At 28.4% G+C, this 21228-nt stretch overlaps 1 protein-coding gene across 11 annotated transcripts in view; it reads left to right on the forward strand.

Annotated features, from left to right (window-relative positions):
* LOC126917895 (5-hydroxytryptamine receptor-like) overlaps nt 1–21228 on the forward strand; it is a 318089-nt gene that overhangs the window by 14571 nt on the left and 282290 nt on the right. The gene's annotated exons all lie outside the window — the stretch shown is intronic.

A 21228-nucleotide genomic window follows, 5' to 3' on the forward strand; every position in this document is an offset into this window, starting at 1 on the left:
TTAAAAAGTAGTTCAAAGAAACTGTTTCACCAATTTAGATTTAGTTATTATGACTATAATTAAATGCACAGCCTGCCATTCGTCTTGATCCATCAAACGGTGTCAGCATATTCTATGATTAGAAATAAGAAAAAGATGTTATATAAACATAGGGTCGTAAATGTTTTATTACAAAGTTATAACAAGAATATCAAAATCATAAATGACTGGTTGTTTGTTTGATTCTGCACAAAAATGTTGTCAGTGTTGTATCTACAAGAACGGATGACACTTTGAACAAGAACTTTAGTAAACATCATCAATCGATCGAAAAACAATCGAGTCATTTTGTATAATTAATAATGTATAATTTCTGTATTTTTGTTATAATTTTCTAATAAAGCATTTAAGACCCTATTATTATAATCATAATTATTTAATGTTATTCATTATTAACAATTAATTGCTTTAAATGAGTAACTTTTGATGTTTTCTTGAATTATACGTAAATGTTAAATGTTATTGTCAATTTCTGTTTCGAAAATATTTCGATTGAACTTTGCAGCAATAATGTAATGTGAACAATGGAAATGCATCAGTGGTCAAACACTCGTGCACTCGTGTGTAATAATACGTATTTCTGCACAAATGACTGCTTCTGTGATACCTGTCGTATGCATAGAAATGATGAAAATATGTGCAGAAGTATGGAAATTCTATGTTACAAAGAATATTTATGATTAACACATCGGTAAATCGTAATTATGATATATACGCGTAAATATACGTACATTTCTCTCCATTTTATTAGTTTACAAATTTTATTCATCTAAAAATATGAAAATTACTGAAGTGCAATAATTCTAAATGTGCGATAGAATTGTCAGTTTATGCCATGAGAAAATTATGCAAATGTGTAAATTCCAAGGCATTATAAAAATGTATTGCAGAAGTCAAAAGTAAACGCTATTTATATATACATATTTATGTATGCATATAAATATCTATTTATGTGTCTATAGCATATTTACATAGTTAAATTTCTATTTTGGGTTGAAAACAATCATACGCCAGCGGCGTTGGCGATCCTTGAAATACGATTTCGTAGTCTGCTTTAAATAGTTGCCGTTTGTTTCAAGCTGAAAATTTACGTTGTGTAATACGAGCATTGTGCCCAGCTGTAGAAACTGATACTTAGACTTCGATTGTACTTCTTTATTGGTATCTTTTTCGATGTTTTTTCCCATCTTTGTTCTACTTACGGGTATACTACATGCATGACTACAAGAAAGGAACAAGTGATACGATTGGCTATAAAAACAAAGTGGAGAAGATTATTTACTAATCTAGATGCGAAAGAGAGGGAAGAAGCTTTTATCGGATATTTCCGGCAGTAAGATCAAGTGGTGGCTTGCTGGAAATGTTTCTTCGGGATTTTATATGGAGATAATGCAGAATTATACGTATAATGGAAAATAGATTAAGTTTGGAGCATATTATATTTTTACATTTTAAATAAATAGGTATTATTCCGTAGGTAATATATGTATTACAAATTAAGATGAAGTTGTATTTCTAAAAGTCTTTTTATTTGAGATTTATTACAAAAAAAGGCTCATAATAAGAAATTTTATTACGGAAAAACTGAAATATATTAGTGACATATAATTCTTCGATTTATAGATGTGCATTTATGTATGTTATTGATGTATAAATATTACTTGGTAAATTTCTTTTTAAGTGGAGTTAAAATAAATATTAACTATCTAATTATATTAAATTTCTAACATTATGATTTAAGAAATAATAAAAAAATATTACTATTTCAATTTTAATATATTTATCATGATTTGAATTAAATCTATATATTTAAGAACTAAATGTATAAAATTTCAAGTCATAGAGACGTTGTAGATTCTTAAATTGTAATATGTAAAATTTTAAAATGAAGGTACTTCTTACTTCGAAGACATCTTATATAAAGATAATGCAAATATTATCCGAAGAGTTCCAAAGAACTACGGAATAAGATGAAATACCACGTATACGATAAATCAACGAATACGTTTCAAATTACATATTTTCTTGGAAAGTATCGAAGGCTATACGATTTCACGTGAAGTTCTTGATACGTGGTTCACCATATGTATATCTTGAAGAAGAAATATGACAAAAACTTTTATAGAGTTGTGCTACGGTGTGTTGGATCTCTTATCTTTTAACCAGCAGCTTTTCAGGATCAAAGAAAGGTGGGTGCAGAAGAGTTTTAAACGAATTATTTATGAAGACTGTTTGAATAACTTAATCACAATCGTTGCTCACTATATTTTTCACTATATTTTTCACTATATTTTTCACTATATTTTGTCATCCATTAAGGAAAGAAGTATCAATTAAAAATTGGTGAATAATATATATTGTTCTAAAGAAATGCTAAATTTTATGCAACTGAAGTTAATGATAGTCGTTTTTAATAAATAAAACAATGTTTGTACTTTTGTTCTTATTATAATTATTAACTAACAACACATAATATTATAATGGGTAATTTACAATTTTTTGAAGTTATTCTATAATTAGTTTGAAATTGTCATTATTAATATTGTAAATTTTATTTTATGAATGACTATCTATTAAATAAATTCAGTCGTTTTACATATTTTACTAAAAGTGAGTATATTCAAAGAATGCTTATAAAATTTTATATTATTAAATTTGTTGCAATCAATTTCGTATGACATTATTAATGACAAGTTTTGTACTTATTTTATGGATTGCAAAATAATATAAATTTATTGAGAAATTAATTTTTCCAACAAATACTTTGCGCTTATTTTACAAGTAACAAATTAATTAAAAGCAACTCAAATTAACTGCTTGACGTTACATACTTATAAACTGCTATGAGGCAATTCTTTATGAAAAGATACGAGAAAGATGTAAAATCCCGTTTTCCCGTTGGAGGTTTGGTTTTTTAAAAAATTCAAATTTCAAGTTCATTATATATGTATGCACTTAAGATTCATGCTACTCGACTTCAAGAATGTTTTTAACATGACGGTGCTTCACCTAGAACGCTTCAACTAGAAAGTAAATATGTAAAAGTAACTTTCTTAACGAACAATATTAAAATATTGGATTAGCTGTGGAGAAATAATCACTTGGCTCTGAAAATTTTCAGATTTTATGTCATTTGATTTTTATTTGTAAATTCATCTTAAAACCGTAGTTTACAATAGAGATATTGAAAATTTGAATCAATTAGTGGAAAATATTATACATGATAAATAAGCATATGCAAATGAAAAATATGCATATACAATTTGTTTGAATAATTCTGTAATTGACTCAATAACATATTGTCGATAATGTATTTTGTTTAAATTCAGAAGTGTGAACGTTGCGTAGGTCTCTAAATAAATACATATATGTATGTATATTATATACACATATATGTATTTATATATATATATCATTATACATCATTATGTTATATGCCGCTTGATAAACCGTATTTTATTGTATTTTAGCTATAACTGCATACATTTGCAATTTTAAACTGGATTTCGTTGAAAAATAAACCTCAACAAGATTTTATTTATATTTTATACCATTTTCTTATTTACTCATGAAGAATTATAAATAATCCAGCTGTAATTACTCTGTATAATAAAATTTATAACACTAATTTTTAATTACTCATACAATAATAATTTAATATATCCAGGTTATCTTAACTCTTCTGCAATTATTAGCATTTCTTATAAATATGCTAGATTCTCCAAGATTCAGATAAAATTACGTGGTAAATATTGTGATAAAGTTAACAAGGTATACGTAAATTATTTTTACAATTATAATGTACAGATACATTAATTACTTTATTTAATGTGTATTTAATAAGCACTCATAACGATATTCAGATAGAAAGTCACCAGTGTCCTAGGATCTTGCGATCTTTAATCTCAGAAGTCGAATATATTTACTGAAAAGTATTAAATTTAATTGTTTCTCACATTAAAGGTATTATATTTAATTATCTATGCAATTACATTTAGTCATAGATTTATGAAAATAATTTTACTTTTACATATTATAAAATACTACTTTGTTCATTCAACATCACAAACTTCTTATATAATAATGGTAACTATATTAATCTTTCTTGAATAAACTTTCTTTATTATCTATTGGAAGAAAAGGCAATAATTATTGTATTTCTGTGGAAAAATGAATAATAGAAATTTTGATGTATTTTTATATGTATGTTACATTATATAATATACATATGTATATTACATGTACACACATATATATAATCTGTAGTATTTTTTTAAATACAGAAATACAAAAATAGTTTTACCCCGAAAAAATGAAAAAAGAAGAAAAATGTTACTTCTTTCTTTCAATTTCCCTGCACGCCTTCGTACTAGAATTTAGGCACGACGAATAGTTCATAAACTTACTGAACTTTAGATACAGGGTACTGATGTACATATACGTACACAATTATTCTTAAGGCTGCGTCCTTAGCAATAAAAGTACAAGTTCCGTAAATTATCTACTGATATATGACGTTCTCTCGAAATAAATGCCTTATGTTACTTTGTAGATGCTGTGCTGCGAAAGAAAAAGTCTAATAATTTGATGTTTACTAAATTTTTCCTTTAACTTTTCTCGGCTGACATAAGCATAAGTAACAATGTAACTGTAGTTTCTTCATCTTTATGGTTCTTTTTTAACATATCCTTTGAGCTCCATGTTCATATATCTTCTGTTTGAACTAACGTAAGGAAAAGTTACTTTTGCCGTATTTGCGGCATGTAAGAACAGCGAGGTAATAAAGACATTTGGCCAAAGCCCAGGGACGCACGTACCATCCTTCCGTTGTAAACAACCGAGCCGCAAGAGCAACTGTCTTCCTTCGCGCCGGATGCTTATTCTGTGCAGATTCTATAAAGTCCCGCTACTTGTTTTATAGAAAACATATTGTCTTTGAAAATTTCTTGCCTCACGTCTGGCGACACTTTCTGGTCGTTGAACAATGCACCGCTCGAAGTATAGAAACAAATAAGAAATAAGGATTTGATTTTACTTATGGAAGGAAATAGAATTTGTGAATTGAGTAAGACCATGAAACGGAAGAAATATTATACCAGAATATTATAATATATTATTCTTATTTTATTTTATTTTTATTGTTGCTTAGTCCGTGCCTTTCGGCTTTGGACGAACTTTCGGTTTTACATCTCTTATACCTATTTCGCTTCTTATATATCTACCTCCCCTCTTATCCGCTCTATTATATTGCACTCCCTTGATTATTCTATCTCTGAAAACTAAAACTAAAAACTAAAAATTAACAACTAATGACTAGAAACTGTTGCAACTTTGGGCTTTTGCCTCCTTGCTGTGCTTCCTTCCTGTCGTTCTTCCCCGTCTTGTATTGCCCTTCTCTTCGCTATTATTACTTTTAGTTCTGTTAAATCTTCTCCAGTCTCATTTAGTGTTTTTCCTATGTCCTGTGGTCCTTTATTCTTATTTATTATATTTATGTTATAATTATTATGTATTATTGTTATTTTATATTATTAATTATTAATATTATAAATACTATATTAAATACTGTGCCGCCGTGCACTATGATTTATCAATTAATGATATTAATGAGTTGAGAAGTTAGAAGTTACACGTTCTAAACTTTTATTTTATAATCTTACAATTTTACGTGAAATGGAGATGTCAGATTAGCTGAATTGTAATTTGTAAAATTTACTGATCTTTATTTGTCTCATAGCTAAATTTAATGCTATTATGCAAGAGAATTTATTAGCGTCGCATGCTAACTCGTAAAATTTCACTAAAAATATTAATGTTACTAATGATAATATTACTAGCGAAACTAATATTATTAGCGACATTGTACAAGTCACAAGCTACAGGTCACAGGTTACCAGTATCAATCCATTAGCGGCCAAGCAGAGAAATAATGCATAAAGGTTATACAAATGATAAGATTGTTGAGAAATGTAAAGTAAATTATATATTGTTTTATCAAGATATGAAAAGTATATTGGAATATTAATGTAATCTTACATAATTTCACTATACAAACCAGAGACATAAGCAACATTTTTGTGATTTGAAAAGACATAATTTACTATAATACTACAGATACCTCGGTTTCTTCGGAAGTTCATAAAATTGTAAAATGCAAAAGGGAGAAGAAATAGCCATGAAAATATTAACGAAATTTTTGGAATTCCCTTTTACAATCATAACGTTAGAAAACAGAATTCAATAACATAAATTAATTGAAATGGTGCGTTAACGTAACGTTGATTCTAACAAATTACTTACTGTGCTTGCATAATGTAATGAACCCTGACTAGTATAAATTAGCTGATTATTAAGGTATTCGTATTCTATAGCATTTTGAGCATTTTTTATTTTAAAGAGTGACGTAGTAACGTATATTACGTGTAAAATGTCTGTTCTTTTTTTTATCATTTAATTTGTACTTTACAATTTGTCCAGCTGGACATTTGGTAAATACATATCTTTTCTGGGAAACTTTATCATTATTAAAAAATAGATCTCATCCTTATTATCTACTATGAGGTATGAGGGTTTATGAGGGATATTATTTATTAATTGTTTGCATATCATAGACAAAATATTAATATTAGTTGTAGGAAATGCCTACGAAATATTATAGGTGAATACTTCATAGGCATTTCCTACAACATATTAATATTTTGTCTATGATATTCAAATATATGTTATAGGTAGTAGGTACGCTTTTTATAGATTTATACATTTAGAAATGACGTGACGAGAAGGAGTGAGTGATAAGAAAAACGGTTATATAAACCAAGTCTATGCATGGCCTTTGGAGCCAGAATTAACAATAAAAAAAAACAAAAAATATACATATATCTTAATATTAATTAACAATTGGAAATAAAATGAGAAGGTTTTTACATGTTGTTTCCGTACAATTTTCATCAAATGATCGAAATAATGTACATACAAAATATTAAAAATAAGGGTGCCTGATTTATACATTTGTCCTTTTCCTTGTTTCCGTTTTTCTAACAGAAGTATAAAATGTCTTGAAACGTATCATTATGCACCCCCTAGAGTTAACACGTGCTGTAAAAGTCAGAATTTTCGACCCACGGCTACTTAATGGTTCTAGGCTAAATAAAACTAACTAAGCGGGTGGGATTTCCGCGAGACTTCCAAGGAAAACTACTATTTTCCTCACCAGAAAAGAGTAACATATAGATATTTTATTTACCAAATGTCCAGTTGGACAAATTGTAAAGTACAAATTAAATAATAATAAAAAAAAAGAAAAAGAATATACATATTATATATAATGTGTATTATTTATTTATGTGTGTTTTATTTAATACTTTTCATTCAATAGATTTTTAATTTGCGTTTCAACTTACCTTTTAATTTATCTACTTATTTAATTTTATAATTCTATAATTCTTCTTTAATTAAGTACATTTTAAATTAGCACATTCTTGATATTATACCTGAAATAGAATTTTATGAAATAATTGAAATTTACATTGATAAAATAATAATTTGCTAGGAGTTAAGGTACATATATATGTTATTATAAAAGTTTACAATGTTATTTAGAAATTACTTATCATTAGTCAATAAAAAAAAAATTCTCCAAGAGTAACTTGAGGGATATTCTTATAATTAGCTTGTAGAAATCTGATAATATTTTTCGTGCAAGCTTTTTTAGCAAATTTTTTTCAAAACGTTATAAGCTATGCTAAATCCTCTAAGACTGATATATATATGTATAATGTACATATCAAAAGCCTAATCTTACTGAGGGATAGTGGAAACGTTTGCTATACACGTGTTGCCTTACTCTATATTGCATCCATTATAATTTATTTTAACAGCTGATCGTGTTTGGAAACGTTTGGAAATTATGTACCATATTTAATGGATTTTTGAGACACACAGACGTCTTTTACAGAGAATATACTTCACTTTAAAAATGTATTTTAATTGTGTCGTATTTCATATTCATATAGCACGTATATTTATAAATATATAGCACCTTCTTAATTACTAAAGTAAACAAAATTTTCATTAATATTACTACGTCAAAATATATTTTATTTGTCTAATGAAATTGTTATTATTATGTTATTTTATTTATGTTTGTTTATTATAATTGTTATTATTATTGTTAGTATTATTATGAAAGTATAGAATATATAAATATATAAAGAATAAAATAAATAAAATTACTGTTATTATAAAATATACAAGATAAATTGAATCATTATATCTATATAATACTAAGTGTAAGATACTTTTATATTAAAAATATGCTTTATTTGAAGAAAATTATAACTGTTTTCGGTCGATGATTTTCAATCAATCCATCGTTAGCAATCCTAATAGCATTTACCACAATCAGATTTTCCTTTTCTTTCTCATTTGAGTCTAACTCTGTTTCGCTTTTCTTCCCTCTTCGTATTTCGAAGAGTCTGCATTCCTCCTTCTTCTATTGAAGTTATTATTACTACCTTCCGTGTTCGTTTTATTTCGTACTATGTAACTCCATTATTTTCTTCGTCCTTTTCTATGTATTACTGTGGATTCATTTCCGCTATATTTATCCCTCTAAGATTTGAATTCCTAAGAAAAGGATACAATTGTACCTCATTTTCTCTGCATTATTATTCACAACTGATATACAGCACGTAATTTTTTGTATGTTTGTTATTCACTCTGAAACCCGGTAGAACATCTTACGATGTCTTCTTCGACGTAAACAATATTTTTCATGTATACAATGTATCTCAAATATTTTTCTATTTCCACTTCTGCTTTGTAAAGAACAGTGCGTCGAGTGTCATGTGACGATTCAGTGTTTGATTGTTGAAGTTAAAACAGTCTATTTTCAATTCCCAAGTGGACTTCGACCCACTTTTTGTTTTGTTCATTTTTGTTCTGTAGTTAGTGTGGTTAGTCCCTATCGAGCAGACACCCTTTTTCAACGCACTGTAGTCACACCTGGCCTGTTTTTTTCAAACTCAGAGATCCTCAAACCGTACCAGTTCCAAATATTTAAAAAATCACTCGTCCATCCCAAACCTTACTAAATAAACCTTCCTTGAACTTATAAATAATCCAAAAATATTTTTAAGTAAATAAGACAACTAATTTAGAAATTCAGTACAGTGAGTTGCAATAATATTCGGGTATTATAATGTGTGAAATATTGTTGCATACATCTATTTAAAATAGTTAACTAGTTGACTTTAATATATTAGAACAAATTTCTAATTATCTTCAATATATTTGTTAATATATATATTAAAATATATATACATTAAAATATCGTATTTAGTAAAGAGATATATATTTTATTTATTTAATACATATACTTTTCTTAAATGAGAAAGACAAGTTAAATAATACTAAAGAATCATGAAATGTCCGAATATTAACGTTCAAGTCACTGTCTATAAAAATTTTACATTAGGAGGAAGTGAAACAAAGGAAGATAAGATCAAAGAAAACATAACGGTATTTTTGTCTGTAATTTATGGGGTTATTGAATTGAGCAAAACCGGAAGTAGTGTCGATTCGACGCTTTTACATCCATATAGATTTTCTTTTTAATTTCTAATGATTTTCTTTCATACAATAATAATCGAAAAAGAGCATTTTACGAGGGCAAGCATTTATTCTTTCGTTTCTCTATTCTATGATCGACAACATACAAGATAGGAATGCAATTCTCTGCTAACGCAAAAATTTGTTTATTTCTCTTGTAGCCAAGCTGAAACGTTTCCAGAAGAACAAAATATTTGAGAAACTCTGTTCAGAAGTACCGCGGACCGTCAATTTCTGAAAGAATATCGTCTGTACGCGTCTCTCCAAATTAGGCGGACTAGTTGGGAGTTAAAAGGTTTAAACTGGAAAAGTTTTGTAATCTATTTTTCTCGCTCTTTTTAACCAATATAACCAAATTTAACCAAATTTTTGGAAACTATAATTTTAAAAAGTGTAAAATATAATTAATATACACATATAATATTGATAGAAATTAATATGTTTAAAATGTAATTAATATTTAAAATATAATTTCTTAAAAATAATATTTGCTTTTTATAAAATATAATTTGTTAAATATCGTCTTTGAGCCTTGTTAAAATAATTTATCCTATTAATTTTGATCATAACATACTGGACTTTCATAAGATTAATAAAAGATGTTTAGCTGTGAAGTATGTGTATACTCATAAACTGATTATTTTAAGAAACGACAATTTTCTTTTTACTTTTCTAATGCAAACATTGTTTTTATATTTATAAGTATATCACTTTTATTTGATAAAATAAGCATCTTATACAGATGAAGAATTATTAAAAATTTTACGAAGGAGACTTTGTCTTTCAGTCTTTGAATGTTTTTTTAAAATTTAACAATAAAATCTTGAATAATAAATTTTATTCATTTTTATAATTAAATATATCTTCATTCATTCTAATTATAAAAATGAATAAAATTCATTATTCGAGATTTTATTGTTAAATTAAAAAAAAAACATTCAAAGATGTTTCAAAATATAATACTTTTCAAAATGTAATAAATATTTGATAAATAAAATTAAGAGGAAAAATTCTACATTCTTGTTACTTAGAGAATTAATATAAAAAAAAATAAAAACATTATATAAATATTTATTATTTAAATAGCATATTTTTCTTAAATGTCATGCATTACAAATGTGCAAAGTCTCGAAACATTTCTGAATGTTTTATGTTTATTCTTTCTTTTCTTTATTTAGCTTTTTTTAGTTGCATTAGCACCCATGTTATTTACATGACAGTAATTACATAAGGTTGCAGGGTGGAATATACGTTATGTCAAATTAAACGAAAAATACCGATATTTTTAAAAAATTGCAACATATTTGAGCGTGACTCTACAACGAGTCACTTCTTTAAGATTTTCGTTGATTTGGTACAATCTCCTTTCATTTTTATTTGATTTGAAATGATCGACATTTCAGATTATCGATTTAATTGAAAGTTGGGAAAAACTTGTTGTCAAAAATATGGTCATCAAGGGTAATCGCTCACATTCACGTAATTGGTATTTGGTATATACCGCATTTCAGACAGAGGCAGAAGTCAATGGCGAGAATATTTGAATTTCAAAATATGTCGTTCATATTGGCCGTGATTTGCAATGAGTCCGTGCGAGAAATATATCATCCACGACATCGCGTATTCGTATTCACGGATGTGGAAAACACATCGATCGTGCTATTTATTATACGGCTGCTCCAGCTGGAAGCCAGAATTGGGAAAAGGGATTTCAAGATTATGTGAATTATGTAAAAAGTTGGCAAAATTTTTTGAAAAATAAATAAAAATTCAATTGTATTTTCTGTAATAAAACAAACAAAGAAGGAACATTTTATGCGAAGATACGTTTCCATTCTATGGAGAATTTTTATATTTGAAAAAGTCATTACTAAATATTAATAATAGATTTTACTGGTTGTTACTACTTGTTTTATCTACTAATTGTTTGGATACATAGATAAAACATTGATCTTAGTTAACTCTATAAATGCAAAGGTTATTGCTTCATTCTTTACAATGTCTGTGTAATAGTATAAAGTAGATCAGTCAATTATTTTAAAGTACTTCGACAATTCTCTGTAAAAATTATGCAGCTTATTTCCACACTTTTTGTGGACGTAAACACGTATGTAAATTTATACAAAAATTAAGGCACTATTTACTACATAAAATAATTTGATATGTTTGCTTCATCGATCTTGAGAAGACTTTTATGTTATGAATAGTGCACTATTAATCTTGATTATTGATGACTAACATAAATGAGAATCTCTTGTATATTCTTGTGTAAGACTATATATAGAAATCTCATGTATGAGCAATTATCACGAAAGGAAACTCCACGCTAATACAATAATTTTGTGCCAAGTTAATGTATAACAATCGATAAACACTTCGTTATAGCTATTATATTATTATATGCTTCATTATAACCACTTTAATGATTCTACTTACACAACACAAAAAGAAAGAATTGTATTTTTATCATAACGTGCGTTGATGTAATTTAACTTTGGCGTTGAATTATATTTTTATTCAATTACATTTATAACATATACTCAAGCAAAGTATTATAGCGACTATAACGAATAATAAGTTTTAATAATCGCTGTTAGGTAAAGTAGAGAAATAATAAATTAAAAAATATTTGTATGAGATATTTTTACAGACAACTTTGTTATACCGTGCAATGTGAAATAATCTTAATTCTTGGATCGTGGATTTGATATTAAGAAAGGTATTATACGAAGAAAATAAAATTCTTTTGATAAAATACTTTTTCTAACCAGATATGTATATATTCAACGTACCTGAAGTTTTTGCGTTTTTACAGAAATTGAGACAAGAAGAATTAAATTATGCAGAACAGTATGTTTTATAAAATGTATGCACTTTAAACGATAGCGTTCTTACTTTCTACATACATCTCTTAATAATATTACGTATTACATAAAATATAATAACTAAACGTTGAATCTGTAATGTTATTCGGAATAAGAATACAACTATTTAGGTATCATAACTTTGCATAATTTTGTTTATACGTATATATGTAGCGACTACAAAAAATATTTATCCATACTCATTTTCTAATCGACCATATTTTTATTAGGTCCAACATTTCATTTGCATGGTATCAAACGTGAAACTACTACTAAATAATATGAAATTTAACATACTTGAATTTAATTGATTGGTACGTAAGTACTATAAATGTATATATTTTTTAATATTATATAAGTAACAAAATATTATTAATAACACTAAATAATAAAAGTACACATCTCACAAGTCGAATCTCTTATCTCTCTCTCTTTTTCATCTCTTTTATCAAATTTATTTACTACTAAACAAACATTAGTTTCCAACTAGAAAATAATATTTTATATTTATTTTAACTGGAACTTGGGATGAAAAACTCGTTGTATCTCTTCCAACAGATTCTGATCTCTTGCTCAGTAACAAAAGATAACAATCGTTTCAACTATTTCTCTCTTTTGAAATAAACCTAAAATAAGAATCAAAGAGATCATAATAGCCCAAAGGTTTCTTTTGCATTAAAAATTGGCTGCAAAATGATTATTTAGAGGGTGTATAAAAAATCTCTGTATTTATATAAAAAGAGGTTTTAGCTTTATAATACTCATTTTTTATATTTTCCAATATTCTAAAATGGATTTAGTATACAGCTTGAGAACCATGAAAACAGCGTTAAAGTTTCATTCATGTTAAAAGTACTTTCTACTTTATATCTTATTTAAGGATCTTGTAAAATCCTCTACTTTACCTGAAAAAATTATAAAGACCTTTACTTGTAAGTTACTCGTTTACGATGCTCTTATTCTTTAAAAGGAATTCAAGATTGGATTCAGAGGAACAAGAGTTCAAGTTTAACGTTATGTAATGTGAAAATCTTATGTTTCGTTCATTTACTATTGCATCTCGTGGATATGTCATTATATTGGCAGTAGACAGTCTTTTTAAGTACAAATTATTGATTTTTAAATTTCAGACAAAATCAAGCACTGTGATTAATCATTAAGTTGTAGGGGAAATCTGGCGATCCATAAATTTTGCCCTGAATTTAGTGGGATTAAAGGAGAGTTATTTATTATGAACTCTCGTCAAGTAGTGAAAAATGAGACGCTCATACAAATTTATACGGACATGATCGAAAGAAAAAAGGAAACGGGAACCCAAATAAAAAATCGTTTTATCTATAAATATAAAGAATGTTTTGCTTTGCATATTTCGTATATTTTTTCCTATACATTATTACGTGCGTTCTCTATATTTTAATACATTTAAAACGTAAATGCATAAATACGAACAGCGTGTAAAAAAAAAACATTCTAGTAAAAGAAGATTAAATCTTTCATTCCACTAAAAACCTTATTTGACTTTACACGTCCTTTGTCGTTTCACAGTATACACCCGCATACGTACCATACCCGAAATAGCTACAGAGTTACATATTACGCTTCTTACTGAATGCCACTAAAACGTATACATATATTTAATAGTAAATGTCACTATATACATCCTCGCAGTATACTAATTTCAGCGTGGGAATTTTGGTCGGACATAGACCCAGAAGAACGCCTTTCGGGCTGCGATCTAATTTCTAATGGGTAATTTCATTTAGGTGCATCGTTTATAGCAGAATGCGAGAGTAACGTTTACTCCCTACCCCCTGGCTCCTACACTCATGGACTTTAGCAATTTCGGAAGAGTCGTTTACGCAAATCAGACCGTAACGCTTCCCATAGCAGCGTTTTAATACACGCGTTTCACTTGGAGTTATGTGTTTCCCCATGTATGAGTAATTTCTCCGATATCTTCTTGTTCCCCGAGATCTTTATTGGACGATCTACAAACGATTTCCATACGGCTGTCGCCATTACCGGAACTTTCAAGCAAGCAAGTGTTCGCGAAACGAGAGTTCTTCGCTTTTAATGACGAGAGTCTGGAATCGTATTATCACTGCACTTCGATCTTGCACAACCTCGGGTAATGGCATTTTTGCAGTCGAATGACGTCTCGATGAGATTCTGATAGGTCATCCATGCTGTTTCCATCAATTCGATAATTTCTACCTTTGAAACTGTTGTTTTATGGCACTGTTAAATATATAATGTTAGGTCGATTATATATTTGATTGGTTTTGTTCTGTTTAGGAAAAGGAAATTGATCTTTCGAGTTGAATGCTTGTGCAGGATGTATTATGTAACTGGATAGTGTTCATACTTTGGAAAATGTTGCTTCATAATTTCACAAGTCTTAGAATGAAGATAAATCTTAACAATCTTCAGAAACCCTTAACAAAAGGAAACTGCTAAAACATCATTTATAATTTCAATACTTTCCTCTCTTTTGAAGGAAAATAAACTGGTTTCTTATATTGAATTTCTATATATACATTGATTATACTTGTATATATACTTGTTCATAGGTATTAGAACACTTAATAAGACAAAATACAAAGATCTTTAGGATCTTATTCAAATATCTAGGATTATCTCTTGTTTGGAAGTTCGTGACATAAAGAATCTATTAATATATTATTTTGTACTATGTTGTAATAAAAATCTCACCAATCATGAATAATAAAATTAGAACAATGAAATTTTTTCAATTGGTTTTGTGCATTTCATGAGCTAGGTTCAGATTTTTGGCAGACTTCTCTGGATTTTCTATTTGATTTATCCTAAAATTTTCTTAATGAGTTTCAGATGAAAGAATTGTGGGCGTCGGTATAAATTTTACAAATTTCTTCTGTATATTCTAAATTGTCATTTTTTAAAAATAATTTTGTTCGTGATAAATAAACCGTTTAATAGTCTGAGTCAATTATAACGTTTAGTACTAGATCCGTAAATATGTTAATACTTATAAATAAAACGAAACACGTTAATACTTAAGAACGCAGGTATGCGTGTACAATACATAATTAGATTGATAGTACATTCGTTAATATATATTATATTATTGTTTAGAAGTCAAACGACTGATTTCAATAAAGTTGACAACGAGCGAAAAATAGGGATGGAAAAGTAAGAATATCTGTAACTATGAGGACGACACAACCGGAACTTGGACAGTCGCCAACTAGTCGCTCGTTCCTGGCAAAATAAATAAAAAAGGAAAAAATAAAAAAAATGGAGCGGCAGCCCTCGTAAATCGAAAAACGAGAACGTGTGGTAAAAAGAAACAATAGATTTCCACTCGACAGCAGCTCGACCGGGCAGCTTCAAAGAACGTCTGGAGTCTGGAGTTCGTGTCGAGAGCGGCGAAGTTGCAGCTAGCGCGTCTCGTGTTGCACGGTTAAAAAGGCAACAAAAGCCGAGTAGCCCTGGTGAATACGTCAAATTGTCACGAAGAAAGTTTCCATGTCGTTGGCTAACAGGTGAAGAAGAACGGCTCGCAGAGAACAGTGTACTGCGTATTCAACAACAGTTGCTTTTTGCTCGAACATTGCAGCTACCAGGAATTCTTTTAGCTAAAATACCATGCACTCCCGTTTAATAGTATCCGGACACTCGCTTCTTTTCTTTTTTATCGTGATTACAACTTTGTGTACACGCTGCCCCAAGCATTTAACACAATTATCACAGAATTATCAAATCGTTCAAAATAAGTGGCTTCACATTTTCTGTCTTCGCAATTACAGAAATATACACATATCTAAGATTTTGTGACAAAATTAGCGTTGAATTTTATTAAGACAGAAATACTTATATACAGGATGTTTCATTTGAAGCTTTACACGTAATAAAATTATCTCTTAAATTATTCAGTATTGCGAAATAAGTTTCAAGTAAAATTTACTTTGCTTTCAGGCGAACATGATTTCCTTCTAACAATATTATGCGAACTTTTATTTGAAATATTTCTTGGAATAATAAATAGTTTGGCAGGTAATTACGCGTCAAGCTTTCGATGGAATAGCCCGTATATTTGTATATTTTTCTCACATCTCTTCACGTATAATCTTCTATATATATACAACATATTTACATAAACATAAACTGGAGACTGACACTTTTGTCTTAACAGTTCAACTTTGTCAGTATATTTTATGAATATAGTTAGACAAATGTCAATGTAGGATATTTCCAGCTTTATATTAATATAGTCGTCACGAGTGGAAGTCCCAAATGAAAACCAGCCGCGTTATTTCCGGTGAGTGCTTCTTCTCGTTCTCCAACTTGATTTCGGTTCTGTTCATGCAGCTAAGTATGTATTCACCGAAGGAAATCTATTGTTTTCCAGATGTCTCTTTAAGCATCCCTACGATATTTATGTTTTCCTCTTTTGAAACGTCACATTTTCTTTCTTCGTGCTACGTGAATTGCCGGAAATAAAAAATGCTCGAAATTCTTGCTGGAAATAACGCTGCGAATACTTTTGTTCTTGACCATTTACTACGTAATTGTTAATTTGGACGATCGTAAGATGGCCATTCGACTGTTGATTTCTTGTTTCAGGGTAGGAATGGTTATTGATTTTCGAAGAAGTTAAAGGTTAAAGAATCTGATTTTTGTTCCTGTTAGGTGGATAAAGGTCATACGTGAATGACACAACTATAAAATATATTTGTCCATACTATCTATAGTATATTTGCATACTGCTATTAGCATATAGTGACTCACAAAAATACTTGGATATTTATAGAAATATTATTTAATATAACATATAAAATTAAAATATAATTTTACGTATAAAATATGAAATTAATATTTATAGAAATATTATTATGTATTATACAAAATTTTTGGAAATTTCATTAAGTCTATAATAAAATACGATTATCCTGATTAATACTGATTATATTTGAAAAGAATTTAAAAATGTATATGTAAATTACAAGCTATGTATTTATACATTTGAAAAAGATTACCAAAGTATTTGAACGGTGAAATTATTCGCTATATTGGCAATTATATTTAATGAAATCATCTTAAGCAATTATTATACGAATTACATGTATGTTTAACACCACTACATGTTCACGTTACATACATATATATACGTTTCAGTAACGTTCTATTACGTTTGCAGGAAATATCTTGGAATTCATATACGAGATGTGTTTAGAAAGTAATGAGATAGATTTCGGTTCTCGGGAATCCGCAACATCGCATCGATACAGCGATGCTATTTGAGATATAACATCTCTACTCTGGCTTCGGTATTAATTTCAACTTGATTCAGCTAACACGAGTGATTTCGCAGCGAGTCTTATAAAAGTGTATTTTAGTGACGCATTACGGAAATGGAACCGTGACATATCGAGTAGTATTTTACACTGCACTTTCTGTAAATGAAGTTTTGGCCAACAAACGTATTGTTGTGGTTCCACAGCCTCCACACCTCTCAGATTTAAGGCTACACGGTCTTTTTCTTTTCTCAAAAATCAAAAGCCATATTGAGGAACATCATTTTGGAACTGTGGACATCGCCAACAAGGTTGTAACCAACTAAAAGCAGTTTCAATAGAAGAATTCCAGCACTGTTGCCAGGAGCGGGAGCATCGCCCCCGGCGGTCCATAGCTTCTCAAGGGAATTATTTCGAAGGATAATTATTTTTATTAAATGACATATAAACATTTTTATAAGTCTATCACTTTTTAGATACATCTCTATGCATTTTCGAATTAATTTTGAATTTCACCAATATAATCGCGAGAATCAGCTCCCAGTACAGTGCTAATGAAATTTGAAAAAGTTTCGCATAAAACACGTAATATATTCAGAAAAATAAATGTTCAAATACTAATAAATCATATACCAATAAATAAATATTCTGATTTATCATTTCAAATTTCTTTTGAACTTATTTAAATAGTACACGATATATGTAATATTTGAAGTCTGTACAATATATTATTTAAATTATTTCATTATTTAAATTATATATTGTACAGGCTTCAAATATTACATATATCGTGTACTATTTAAATAAGTTCAAAAGAAATTTGTAATGATAAATCAGAATATTTATTTATTGGTATATGAATATGTATTTAATAATTATAAATTTTATTAAAATACCGAGTTCTAATTTATACGTATAATATTTTGTTTATTTTATTTTGGTAAGTATTTCAGTGTAAGTAAATAAGTAAAATATTTCATATATATGAAAATATATATGAAATATTTTAAATTATATTGCTTCATATATATAAAATATTTTACTTATTTACTTACACTGAAATACTTACCAAAATAAAATAAATAAAATATTATACGTATAAATTAGAACTCGGCATTTTAATAAAATTTATAAATATTAAATACACTCTATTTTAAAAATATTACTTTTGAAAGAATATACATCGAAAGTGAATTAATCGTAATGAATAAGGAAACACTCTCTAGCTGTCTTTTGTGAACATCGAAATGTAATTTAAATATATTGTCGCACGATAGACGAGAACACGAATGTTCAAACGTACATAAATTTACCAGATAGGTAAAAGGATGACTATTTGCAAACAAAATAAATGATAGTTTGAACGACACACCAGGTGCGTGGCAGCGCACCTATGAAATGTAAAGAGAAAGACGGTAGGGAATGATCAGAAAAACGTGATGGTAGAAGAAAAGTTTCAAGTTTTGTGGATCTGATGGGAAATGTGTAATGCTTTCTGTAGACAATATATACAATATATACATATATACATATAGAGTTGTAGCAACTGTGATACAGTTAAGATAATTAAGAGAGTCTAAGACAGTTAAGATAGACAGTCAGATATGTGAAAAAACAAGTCAGAATACAATTTTTTCATACGTCAGTTTATCTTCGAGAAAATCGTTTGAAAGGAAAAAAAGTATAAAAATCCGCCAAGTATGCTTGAATTTGGTCTATTCCAGATTGAATAAGAGTAAACAATCGACAGTAGATTATTCTATTTTATTTATTTATTATTGCTTAGTCCGTGCCTTTCGGCTTTGGACCAACTTTCGGTTTTACTTCTCTTATGTCTATTTTTCTTCTTATATGTCTACCTCCCCTCTTTTCCACTCTATTCTATTGCACTCCCTTGATTATTCTATATCTAGAAACTAAAACTAGGAACTACAAATTGACAACTAATGACTAAAAACTATTGCAACTTTGGGCTTTAGTCTCCTTGCTGTGCATCCTTCCTGTTGTTTGCCCTTCTCTTCTTTATTATTGCTTTCAGTTCTGTTAAACCTTCTCCAGTCTCATTTAGCGTTTTTCCTATGTCCTTTGGTCCTCCTGTTATTTCACATTCTTCTGTTACGTGTCTCAGGTCTTCTTCTTTCCTTTTACATAGTCTGCTTCTTTTTTCTTCTTCTTCTTTCCGGTATTCCCTTGCTTTGGTCTCGTTTCCACACAGTAGATTATTCTGTATGTGAAAATAAGTAAAAAATTTCTTTCGTACTTTTCCTATATTTTACACGCAATAAAATCTTCGCTATTATTCGCTATCAGACATTAAACCCGAGCTAGATAGCTAATCCTATTCTATAAGAGTATTGTATTTAATCATTCGAAAAAAACTTATTTAATTTAAACTATTTTATTGTTATAATAAAAAAAGTTATTAAAATAGAAATATGTTTTCATTCATTATAATTCAAAGTATAAAATAAGGGGTTTTTATGAGAATGTCTACAGCTTGATTATTATCAACTATACTAACTATCAAATATAAATGATTACTAACACATATGAGAATGACTGGTTGTAAAAATAAATAATTTTTAAATGACAAATTAAGATGTACTGTAGGCCATTTTTCACACTCTTTCATAATGTAGTTTCAGAAATAAACTATACCATTATAATTGTCACATATGTAATGTAATTATTGATATTTATTATCCATGATAAAATTTTAAAATATGTATTTTTTATATTTGATATCAGGAACGTAAAACATTTTGACGATAATGAAATACCGAAAAATTTTCTAAATCGTTCGTTTTGAATTTTATTATGCCATTGTACTGTCGCAGGATTAATCATTTGATATAATAATAAGCGAAATAAAACAAATCATTTTTACATTCACGTTTACCAGTTTCTCTAATTAAATTGTTTCGATGAGTTAAACTTACAAAATTAAATTTTTGTATTCGATGATAATTGAAATTTTTTAATCTTGTTTAAAACTTGCGTTTTGGAGTCGTAAATAGCAAATATCAACGAATCAGCACAATAAATCAAATGTTTAAAGTAAATGCAACATCCGTAGGTGTATTTAAAAATATCCATTATATTCTTACTTAAAATACGCTTATGTTTGTAATATTGTGCTCGATAATTGTTTGATATTATGCAATAGTAGCATACTGTTATAAATACATTGTCAGCGATGACCTTTAATTACTTATGGGTACTTGACGAGCAGAGGAGAGCAAGTCACTTGCGTAATTGGAAGGGAAAATCACATATTACTTTGGAAGGGTTAGTACACAGACCTACGTTAGCCCTTGTAGATAGGGGGTTGAAATGACTCTATCCTTTCAGATTACCCTATCTCTTTTATGGTAGATAAATTTATTACATGTATATCGGCAATTTTTGCACTGGACAGATAGTTTATAGTTTCACAATAG

The sequence above is a fragment of the Bombus affinis genome, chromosome 1 (assembly GCF_024516045.1).
Source record: "Bombus affinis isolate iyBomAffi1 chromosome 1, iyBomAffi1.2, whole genome shotgun sequence".
NCBI classification, from domain to species: domain Eukaryota; kingdom Metazoa; phylum Arthropoda; class Insecta; order Hymenoptera; family Apidae; genus Bombus; species Bombus affinis.